The sequence below is a fragment of the Heliangelus exortis genome, chromosome 1, assembly GCF_036169615.1.
Source record: "Heliangelus exortis chromosome 1, bHelExo1.hap1, whole genome shotgun sequence".
NCBI lineage: Eukaryota > Metazoa > Chordata > Aves > Apodiformes > Trochilidae > Heliangelus > Heliangelus exortis.
The window spans coordinates 78,922,875-78,934,899 of NC_092422.1; the positions used below are offsets into that span (position 1 = coordinate 78,922,875).

Consider the following 12,025-nt stretch of genomic DNA (forward strand, 5'->3'; position numbering starts at 1 on the left):
GTTGTCTTGAGCCTTTCATGTAGTCTTAATGGTGGCTTTTTTGTCAAATTTACCCATTTGCGGCATTGAAAGAGGCAGCTGCATTTAAGCTTGAGAGATGGTGCTTTTTCAAGAGTTCAGTGCATGGAAAGTTCTCAGCAGTATCTGCAGTTTACTATTAGACCTTCGGCTATTAAAACTGATGTGCTGCATTTGAGCCCATAGCTCTTGGTGCTTGTAAAACCCTCTGACTGATGATCTAATAAAGTGCTCTTACCGGACAATCTCTGATCAGATACTTTAGAAAAAAATGAGAAAAAAAAAACCCACGACCCACAGCTCTGAACAGGATGAGGATAGAAACACATGGCTGTGCTGAAAAGTTTGCTTTTGTAAACTGCAGTGGAAATGCTGGTAAACATTATTTTCAGTTTAAGTATTTTAAAGAGCCAATGCATTTCTCCATGAATCATTTTTATTTACATATACCAAAGTAAAAATGAATGTGAAAAGACTGAAATTTCTTCATAATCACCAGTTCTCAACAACTGCCTACAAGTACATTGAGGGAATAGTCCTCTTCCTGTTGCCGTATTCAAAACACTGGATGGATTTCCTGCACTTTAAAGCTGTGAATTACTTTATCTCTTTCCTATTTTTTTTTCCTTTTGGGGTAGGCAAGAGAAGGGGTGAAGGGGATTAAGGTTTTTTTTCTTTTTTTAATTATTCTGCTTTTTTTTCTTTTTTTTTTTTTTTTTTCCAATAGCTATCTGAAAATTAATTCTTAAAACTTTTGGAGAGCCTGTGTGAGAGCAGCATGAAAGCAAAGTAAACCTGAACAAGTTTGTGGGTTTACATTCTGCATCACCTAGCAACCCCCTGGCTCAGCCAGTTCTCTTGTCTGCCCCCAGTCCTGTTTACAGACCATTCAGGCTGCTCTTCGAAACCATGAAAGATATTCAGTTTCATTAGTGCCATTCTCAAGGAGAAAATAATTAAACTTAAATGAACAAGCACTGCTTAGCAATGCTTAAATGCTTTAAACTTTTCTAGTTTAAGGTGACCAGGCTGTTGAGACTGCTTTCTCTGCCATTACCTTTCATTAGGCTGAGGACTTCTAAACTTACATATCTGTGTAAGGATGTTGTTTATAATGTTTAAAGTTTTCAAGGTTATATTAACTCCTTCAGTATTTGGCAATGCTTGTAACTGTATTGCAAAGATGTGTTTCATATAAACAATATTTTTCTTGCTTTGCCAACTTGAAATGTATACTTGAGTTGACAAAACCTTAGCTGTTACTGTCATGCACGTGAGTAAAATCTCTGTCTGTTGTGAATTACATCTACTGTCATTCTGAACTTCCCACAAGACAAGTCTGTGAGACAGTAAAAAATTCATCGACTATACAGACATTTGAGGGGAGAGGGAAGTATTTTAGCCTTCCAGTCAAAGTAGAGACACAGGTTTTAACAAATTTTGAGCTCTTACTGTTTGTATGTTGCTAGATTCTTTAATAGGCAATACAGGGATGGGCTGTATAGGCTCTTTGTGCTCTGTTGACAGACAAAGCAAAACGTTTTCTGAAGCAAGGTACTGTACTTAGTTGTGACCTATTATAGCCTAAGAATGTCTTGCTTTGAGCTGTATGAATAGGGAGAATATTTTGCGGAATGGACTTGAATATTCTTCTGGTGGTTTTAGCTCTCCATAGAGAAATATATAGGACATCTTTTTCAGAGCAGTTTTCAAGAAGTAGTCATTTTAAGCACGCCTTCTCCCAGTTGCTTGCTTGAAATACCATTTTGCTGTTTTCAGATTGTCTTGAGTAAAATAAAATTCTGGTAATTCCTGTTTCTCTGTGTGAGGAGTATGCTAACCTATGAACACTTGTGCTCTACTTTTTAATTTTTTGGGTCATGTGTTTTGGTACCTAGATCCTCATTGTACTAAAGGTAAGAAGACTGAGGTACTGGCTTTGATGTGAAGTAAAGCAGAACATACTTGCTAATTTAGTTTATAATGTACAACTCTTAAGGCTGGAATTTGTCCACCTGTGGTGCTATTAAATGTGTTTAAATGAGGGCCACTGTTTGCATCAAACCTATCATAATGGTTTGGAGTGCTCTATTATCCTTTCAGCAGGCAGATGACAGAGCCTGGTCTTTGCACAAATGAGATCAATAAGTTTCAAATAACTTGTATGAAATGACATGGGACTGTACATTTAAAGATGGTTTTTTTAAAAAAATCAATTTTAATAACATGTAAAACTCCTCTTACATTGACCTACAAGATATTTTTTTCTGTCTTGTTTGATAATTTTGTTTAAAGCATTTTTATGTTAGTTTGAGCATTTAGGTTTCAGGGGATGGGGGAAGGTAGGGAACATTTCTTCTCCCATTATCTCCTGCTTTGATTCCCCCTCCCACAAGACTTTTAATGGTCAAACTGATATGACAGATACTGCTAACAGTTATACTTTCTAGAGTATTATTTTCTAGACATTAATCAGGATTTCTTTCAATCTTGGGTGGGTTTTTTCAAACTATTTTTCATTCTATATTAAAAAGCATTTTAAATTATGCTATTTTGCAGTATCCAAATCACAAAAGATCATTCTTGAAAATCTACAGTCTTTCATTTCCAGTAGCATAGAAATAGGCATATAGTATTTTGTGGCTGACTTCACAAGAGGGATGCATTATTGATGGAACCTTGAGGTATGTGAGTAACTAAAAGAACTCCTAAAAAGTATGCTTATGGGACAGAATTTTGTTGTAGGATAAATTCTCTCAAATTCCTGTTCCATAATATCCGAAAGGAACTAGGTTTGGATCTTTTTATTTGGGTGTTTTATATCAGGGCAATTTAAGTACAAAAGGGGAGCTTCACTTTCCATAATGGCCACCTGGAACTCACAGGTTCTGTTATTCTAGAAGCAGAGAGAGGACAAGGGGCAACGGTTTAAAACTTGAAGAGGAGAGATTTAGATTAGGTATTAGGAAGAAATTCTTCTTAGTAAAGGGTGGTGAGACACTGGCACAGGTTGCCCAGGGAAGCTGTGGCTGCCCCCTCCCTGGCAGTGTTCAAGGCCAGGCTGGATGGGGCTCTGAGCAACCTGGTCTGGTGGGAGGTGTCCCTGCCCGTGCAGGGGGGTTGGAACCAGATGATCTTCAAGATCCCTTCCAACACAAACCATTTGTTGTTTCCAGGATTATTCTACTGAAACTGGCTTTTTCAATCTAGAAGGACACTTTGTATTCTTCTGAGTAACTCAGGTAGTATTTACTTTCTCTGTCATTCTTTCTTTAAAGTTGTAAGTGGGTGTAGCTATATTGCCCTCCATTGCCGTTTGTGTAGTTGCTTTGCATCCTCACAGTCTGGTCCTTTGAAGGTGCTGTTCCCCTGGACTCCAGTCGCCTTTGTTTAGTCTGGGCTGGCAGCTTTCCAATGGAGAACTGAGACAACAGACACAAGCGTCTCTGAGAACAAGAGGGTTCAGTAGATATTATTTTAGAGAGGGTATACTTCTCTTTTACTAACAATACTGTCTCATTGGGTGGTTATTTGCCTTCCACTAGGAAGTTGTTGGCTACAGTGCTTCAATTTGATAACATCCTTTAATGTGGTTCCTGTGACAATAATACTGGATATACAACCAACAATCTGTACTGCTTTCAAGTGGTACACTTTCAAAAGCAATTCATTTATCCTTGTTACAGTTCTTTCATTTAAGAGACAGTTTTGTGTTTTCCTGAAGCATCACCTCTATTCATTAATCAGCCTGGACAATGAATTTAAGAGGAGCAGAATGAACCTTCCAGGAAAGGAATTTCCTTTATAGGTGTATTTTTTTATCCACTTCATCCCACAGCTGAATTCAGTTCAGTTATATAGGCCAAAACCCAAGAAGCTCTGAAAATGAGGAAGTGCTTTGAAAATAAATTGAAATAATATCTTCAACTTCCATTGAAGTGAGGCAGCATGAAATGGAGTGTGAAATGCCATGGTCCCTGTTTACTTTTTCCATAAATTGGATGATCAGGTAGCATCAGACTCTAAAAATACTCATACGGGGAAATGTAACCTATTTTTTCTGGATGAGGAACCAGCTACAGTTTTTATTGTATAGAAAAAGAAAAATAGATGTGAAATCAATGGCCAAGAGTGAGTTGATAAAATAGTTCCTTGTCTTTACTTGTGATCCGAATAGTCACATACCACACTGGATTGTCTACCAGGTCTCTTAATGCACTATAAAGAGCTTTATGTATAAATTTCAGGAACAAATTTCAGTTGTTGTTACTATAATCCTATGGGCTAAGACTCCAGAAGGGAAGGGAGCCCAAGAAAGTTGGTCAGTTTTAAAATACCACTTAAATATCCAAGATCGGTGCATTCCCTTGAGTGAAAAATCAGGTGGCAGTAGTAAGAGACCTGCATGGATCAACAAGAAACTTTTGAAGAAAGTCTCGTGGAAGAAAGAAATTGACAGCTCATGGAAGAAGGGACTGGTCACTTGGGAGAACTACAGGGGTGTTGTCAGAGCATGCGGGAAGTCAGCAAGAAAGGCCAAAGCCCTCTTAGAACTCAAGCTAGCAGAGGAAGCTAGTGTGAGGAAACAAGAAGAGCTTCTTCAAATATATCAGTAGTAGAAGGAAGAACAGGGAAAATGCGGGCCCACAGCTGAATGGGGTGGGAGCCCTGATAACAGAGGATGCAGAGAAGGCAGTTGCTGAATGCTGCCTTTGCTGCAGTCTTTACTTCTAGGACCAGCCCTTGTGAACTGCAGCCCTTGGATGTAAGAGAGAAAGCTTGGAGGAGGGAAGACTCACCACTGGTCAGTGAAGACTGGGTTAGAGATCAGTTTTGCAAATTGAATGTACACAAGGGCATGGGGCCTGATGGGAGGCACCCAAGAGTGTTGAGAGAGCTGGCTGATGTTATCACCCTACCACTCTCCATCATTTGTGAATGATCATGGCAAACAGGAGAGGTGCCTGAGGACTGGAGAAAAGCCAGTGTCACTGCAGTCTTCAGAAATGGCAAGAAGGAAGATCCAGGCAATTACAGACCAGTCAGCCTCACCTCCATACCTGGAAAAATGATGGAGTGACTTGTTCTGGAGGTCCTCTCTAAGCACATGGAAGAGAAGAAGGTTATCAGGAGTAGTCAGCATGGATTTACCAACGGGAAATCAGGCTTGACTAATCTGATAGCCTTCTATAATGTTGTGACTGAATGGGTAGATGCAGGGAGACCAGTGGATGTTGTCTACCTTGACCTTAGCAAGGCTTTTGACAGTCTGCCATAACATCCTCGTGAGCAAGCTCAGGAAATGTGGGATAAAGGTAACACTTGTTTCGAGCCCTCCTGATCAAAGTGTCCTCCACTGAGTCTACTTTGCTAGTCTCAGTGATGAATTACTCAATAAAATTGATCAAGCAACTTTCAGAACAGTGATGATAACGCAGCTAGATGGGAGCAGCTAGAGAAAGTCTATGAAGCAGGGAGGCACCAGGGTGCCACAGAGTTACTTGCCCTGCAGATGAGGATAGTGTGTTCCTGATTAAGCCAATCATTGCCTCATCAAGTCCTCTGTCTTGAGAAACCCTTTCAAAAAATTAATGAGTCTATGCCTTTCTCATATCTTGCAGCAGTAGAATTGGTTTCTGAGGTTTTTACCAGGTATATTTCACTCTGAAAAACTGGGATGTTGCCTGAGGAGTCTGACTAATGGTGGACTTACATTGCTAAGTAGGAAAGTTTCCTGGAGGGAGTCTTGTTTTACTATTTATGAGAGCATCCTTGACCTGAAGGGATTTCTTCTTGGGATTGTAGTAGTGGCAGGTAGGTGTCACTCAAGCCTGTGTTGTCTACGGAAATTTCAATGTATCACAGTAGTTCTTACACTGTCATTCAGATTTTGATTGCTGCTGAGCTCTCACCAACACAGTGCAAGTGAATTAGATCAAGTCAGTGCTGTTACTAGAGTGTTTCTTTGTTCTGAACAGACAAAAAGGCAGATGAAAAGTTGAAATTATTTAATTTTCTGGTATACAGCAGAAAAACTTTCCTGACTTGACAGCAATAGCTCGTCTTTAAGTTGATACTGATACAACACAGGTGTTTCAAATGTGAAATTGTGGTGTAATTCTTAAAAGATGTAGCTGCTACTAATAGTCAAACCATTTGCCAAAGAATGTGCAAACAGGTTTTGGCTCAAGTTCTAATTCCTGAGATGCAGTTTACTACTAAGGAACATCTGTCTCCTCCCCCAGACATTCAGATATTTGCAGAAGGCACAAATGCAACAGGGAGAACACACCTGCAATGTAGAGTAAGTTATTGCAAGTGCAGCTGATAACTTTCAGGTCACCAAGTCAGGTCTGCTGTTGCTACAAGAAACTTAATATGAAATATTTTGTAAAAACATTTGTCTTTAAACATTGCATGGGGGTATCAGATTTGATAGTTTACCCAATAATGCAATATTGGTGGAACCTCATCCCTCCAGGGAATTTAAAACTACTTCAACGAGATTTGCCCTGTCAGGCATTGCTATCCATAATAACAGACATTGGCAGGAAAACTGGGTTTGAAGCTTCTGCTCTTGGATTAAGTGGAAATAATATAGGTTTTTTTAAGAGTAGGCTGAAAGGAGAGGAGTTTGGAGTTGAGTCGCTTGATGAGTAACTCATAATGATGCCTAAGCCAGAATATTTTCATTGTGTTGTCTCTCATATTCATCCTTCCAAAAGTTTATTTGCTAATCATTGACATAAACAGAGAGCTTATGCTGCTTGACTGTGAAAGCATGTCCAGGTTGCATTCCTACACTTCCCTTCTGGTGGGGCTTGGTGATTTAAGGTCATAACTTCAGATCACTGTGAGGATCCCGTGTGCTTGAGGTGAGGTATCACAGCCATCTGGAGACTGGACATCATCTACAAAGATCCCACTTGCAAAAATCCACCTTAGGTTTGTCTTCAATGGAGAATAAGATTGTAGAGAAGCAAGCACTAATTACATTTTCAACTCAACTCCAAAGTGACTCATCGTGACTCTGATTAATTGTTAGTGCTTGCATCTTCTGTTTAATACTCCATTTTTTCATTCCATGTGAACTTCCAAAGTGTTACTGGTCCCTCTGCATCCAGGCTGTAAAGGCAGGAACAGACACAGAACAGTGTGTCCTAGAGAAGCACATCCACCCCTCCACTGTAGCAGGCAGCCATGCTACATTGTGAAATGTAATTTGTAAGCTCTGTTAAGATAAAGCTTAATAAATGTGTGTTGTTGACTTCTGCAACTTCTATTTGAAAGGCTGTTCCAAAGCTACTTGCTTCTGTAGTTGGGGTAGTACTTATAATGATTGTTGATCACTAGAATGTGAGAGTCTAATTCTCAAGAACAGATTTACAAAGAAAGAAAATTACTTTTGACTGGCAAATTTCTCCCCATTAGCTACAGTTTGTGGACATAGTACTCTTGAGGGATTTTCTTTTATATTGTGCATTTACTCCAGGGTTGTGGGGGTTTTTTTGCATACATTTAAATGTTATAATGTTACTTTTTTTTTTTTTTTTTTTCCTGTCAACTTGGTATTTAATTTCTCACAGCGTTGCAGATACCAAGTAGAACAAAAATGAAGGTTTCCTATTATGATTTTGTTTGATCTGTTGCAAATTAATTTACAGACTCTGTGATAACTGCTGGGAAATGAAAGATTGGTTTTGTTTGGCCAGTGAAGATGACAGGCATGAATCCAATAGGGGTTAACAATAATGCACTTGAACAAATTGAATCAGAACATAATGCATGCATTGAATTTGATTGCAACATGCATGTCCATGGAAAAGTTTTTTGTTTAAGCCAAATCAAGGCTATGGCTTAATTATCAAAGCAAAACAAGAGACATAAAGAGCTACATGTTTCTGATACTGCTTTTTTCAAAAAGAGCTCCCTTCACACAGTTATCTACATGTTTAATTTCCATGCATAATAGCAACAGTTATAGTTGTCATTTATTAAGAGAGATTAACAGATAGTAAGTGCAAACAAACTCAAATAAGGCCTCAATAGGGAGGTGACAAAGAATAAAAGACTTCTTTAATGTTAATTATAACTGGTAGTAAGTCTATACAAATGACATTAACTGTTTTCTTTATGAGTTGAAGGGACATTTAGTTACTATCTATGTAACATTTGGTTTGTTTCTTGTAGGCAGCAACTCAGATACCAATTTTCAAAACAGTTTATTGAGAAAATTACTTTTCAGTGGAAGTTGTAGGGTTTGATAATTTTTTTGTAGTTGAAAACAAGCATAATAGTAAGGTGTTTAATTGGAATGTTTATTTTTATCCTAAGCTACTGTTTTTCAGATTAAGAAGGGCTTTTCAGTCTTTTTTCACCCGTATTTTGTGACCAGGAAAGTTCCCAGCACTTTATTCAACAGTGACTGCATTAAACTAAGACAACTGCATAAAAAAAACCTTGCTTCAAATACCATTATGCAATTGTAGTTTGGGTGGACCACCTATGCACTCTCCATAATACAGTAGAAGCAGTACCTTGCAAGGGGTGTAGTCCTTCATTTCTTAATTGGTAGCTAAAAATACCAGCAGGTGACAGAAAATACACTTGTTGCTTTTGTCATGCATTATTTTCATGGTTGTCTATTTTGGAGTATTGTGATCAGCTGAAGTTTGGATGCTGCTCCCATTCCAGGCTTTGTTTTTTCCGTTGCACTTGCATTCCCTAACTAAATACCTTACTATCTGGTACTATCCATACTTTGTTTTTCTAGTATCATAAGTTGTTTTAAAGTTCAAATGAAGTAATTTAATATGTTTTGAATCATGAGGTGTACGCTTTGTACGCACAGATCTTTTCACAGTTACAGCTGAAACAATTATGCTCTTAAACAGGAGACTTTTGGAACGGGTGAGGGCACCCTCCATGTCTCCCCCTGCCTGGATCTGTATTTTAAGTCCCTGTTCATGTGAGACTGCTACCAAGTGTTTCATAGGAAGGCAATGATGCTACATAATAAGCAAAAATGACCTAAACAGCTTTCCACACAGACCATAGCTTTTGTCTGCAAGAAATGACCTAATGAAAGATCAGTGACAGTTCATTATCCTTTCCAGAAATGTTTTGGTGTTTTCCCTCACAGTGGCTATAATATATTCTCACTGCTCGTATAAGAATGACTGAAGATCTCAGACTCATGTAAGAATGAAAATCTCAGTGCTATCATAGAGTAGCTTTTTTGGTAGAAAATTATTCCATGTCTATTAAAATGGAATTATTTTTTAAAATGTGAGCAGATCAGCACCTCCATCTTTTAGAAATAAATATTTGGTTTGTTTGCAAAGCCAAAGCTAAGCACTTTGAAGCTTACTTTTTTCACTTGAGGCTCATTTGTGTCTACTGACTTCAGAAGACACAGGTCAGGTGTCTGTTAGGTCAGGTCCTAAATTAGGAGTTTTCATGGTGAATCATGTGCTGATAAAGTAGCTCTGTCTTGTTGAGCAGTATCTGTCTTTCTGATGTTGCTCATGAAATATCTGTCATAAATAATTTATATGTGACTAGCAGAATGTTATTAGGACTCCTAGGGCAACAGTTGTACAAGAGGCCAAAATTAAATCCACAGAAGATTTCTGGATACTTGGAAATTCATCACTGTGCAGTGTTAAACATGTAATTATTTACATTGTTAATTTGCATAACAATAAAACTCAAACATAGCGATCAAATGCACTGATCATGTTGTTCCTAAAAAGCTTTTTTTTTGCCATTAGGTGTACCCATGTTTTATTAAGAGAGTCTAGAGCCAGGTTTGCATTGTCCCAAAGTCTGTTAGATGAACTGCTTTTTGGAGATTCTTTTTTCTGCCTTAATTTACCCTAAAGGGATCATAGCTTAGACTGGGTATTAGCCTTTTAAATATCCAGAGCTGAGTGAAATAAACTCTAGCTGCATATATTAGAAGACTCAATATCTGCATTACAGACTGGAGCACACCTTGTAGATAGTGCTACCTACCTTGCTGTTGGCTTGAAGTTCCCCACAAAGGTTTTCTGGTCTGCCCACATGGGCATAAAAGCTCCTCTCTGCAAGAGCAACAGGAATTGTTTTGATGGGCTTTGCACCAAGCGGGATAATTTGAGGGCATGGTATGGCTGGGAAAATGGTGAAAGAAGAAAGTCTATGGAATAATGGAAGTTTTTTGGAAAGGATTTGAGATGTCATCTTAAAAAGAAGAAATAAAAGCTGAATCTGACATCTAGTGCTTTTGAAAATATTGTAGAAGAATATATTTTTAAATTGAAGAAAGTGATAAAGCTGACAAGTTTATGTATCCCTTCACACAAATTCCAAACCACAATGAAGTAATTAAAAAAATCTAACTTTAAGCTAGGCTACTGATACAGTTATAATTAATCAATATGCTGGATTACCAAGGTACAAAATAGAGATTAAGTTCTGGCCATGCCAGGGAGCAAAGAAAACACAGGTCAAGTTTTACTGAAGACTTGCTTTGCCAGCACACCCGAATCTCCAGGAAATCAAAGCCAGAAGAAGTATACAGTTGCAGGCTTTTGTTATGGATTTGTTAGCAAGATGGGGATACAGGCAATAGTTCTGGGTGGTGTTGTGGAAGCTGGAAAGGTAGGAAACATCATAGTAACTGAAAACCTGAGTTGCTGTCTTGGAAATCAGGTAGAAGTAATTTCCAGGGAATAATGTTGGGACAGCTTGTTAAAGAGCCCAGTGAGCAGAGAAACAAACAACTTTTTGAGTTGTTCTGTGATTTGGAATATTTCTGTGAAAGTAGCAGGAATCATAGTTTAGTTTAGATTAAACTTCTTTGCAGGAGCAGCAAAAACAAATTTTGGAAACGGAGGCAGAAATTAACAGCCATTATTCCCAGCAGAAACATCAACAGCTGAGAATCTGAAATGCTGTTTGACAGTACTGAGCTGCTCAGGGATGGTAAAAGCAGCATCTGTTTGAGCAGAGTTGCAGAAAGAACTTGTGATAGCAAGTTGACTTACCAGTTGACAATGGAAAATTAAATCCTCTGCTAAGGAGCATTAAGTGATGTATATGCTAAAAGACCAATCTTAGTTTTGCATACAATGTGTTTATTAACTTACTCGTGATAAATAAAACTATGATTCTTGCGTAGTAAGAAGTATCTTTCTGAAAATTACTTCTCAGTGCTCAAATGCTTGGTAGTGCTCCAGGCAAAGAGAACTTGAGGAAAGGAGCAGAGAACAATATGGTAAATTGTTTAAAAAACCTTATTGCTTCTGTAAAAATTCATGTTTGTCTAGCATCCCAAATACAGCGTGAAATACTGGTTTAATCTCTGTCCGTATTTGTCCCGTTTCCCCCCACCCTTTTATTTCAAAAAGGATCTAAAAGAGATTTGGAGAAGGGTAACAAAGATGTGGAGTGGTTTCCATCCATGCAACACCTAAGTAAATTGGGATTGAGGTTTGGAAAAGAGTTTGATTGCAGAGAGTGTGATGTTGGTCTATAAATCATGAGTGACATGGAAAAGGTGAATGCAGATGATTATTCCTAGTCTCTCCTGACAGAAAAACTACATGGCAATAGAAAAGAAAAAAAACAACTTATGTATGTTCAGGAAAAATAAGATACCTTTTCATACATTGTGTAGCTATTCTGCAAGATGCTGTAGGTGCTAAACATTTACGTTGGTATGGAAAGCACTTAAAGTTCATTGGAATGAGAATAATGATGCATCCATCACCACTGAATATAAAGATGGTGATTCAGAAGGTCCTTGAACCGTATAGAAAACTTCTACTGTGTACTTTCTCTTAAACTATTTCTTAGGTATCTGCTATTGGTGGTTTTTCAAGATGAGGTGTGGCATTGGTTTAACCTGTGGTTGCACCTTGTACAAAAGGTACATCATTACCAATCCCAGAAGCATTCCTTCTTTTTCAGTCTTAAGAGGAGGCATTTGCGTTGTCTGCCTGAGCTGATATAGAGCAAGGTG

The 12,025-nt window shown here is 38.2% G+C and overlaps 1 protein-coding gene across 2 annotated transcripts in view; it reads left to right on the forward strand.

Moving 5' to 3' along the window:
* Positions 1-12,025, forward strand: part of POLA1 (DNA polymerase alpha 1, catalytic subunit) — a 193,829-nt gene that overhangs the window by 119,919 nt on the left and 61,885 nt on the right. The gene's annotated exons all lie outside the window — the stretch shown is intronic.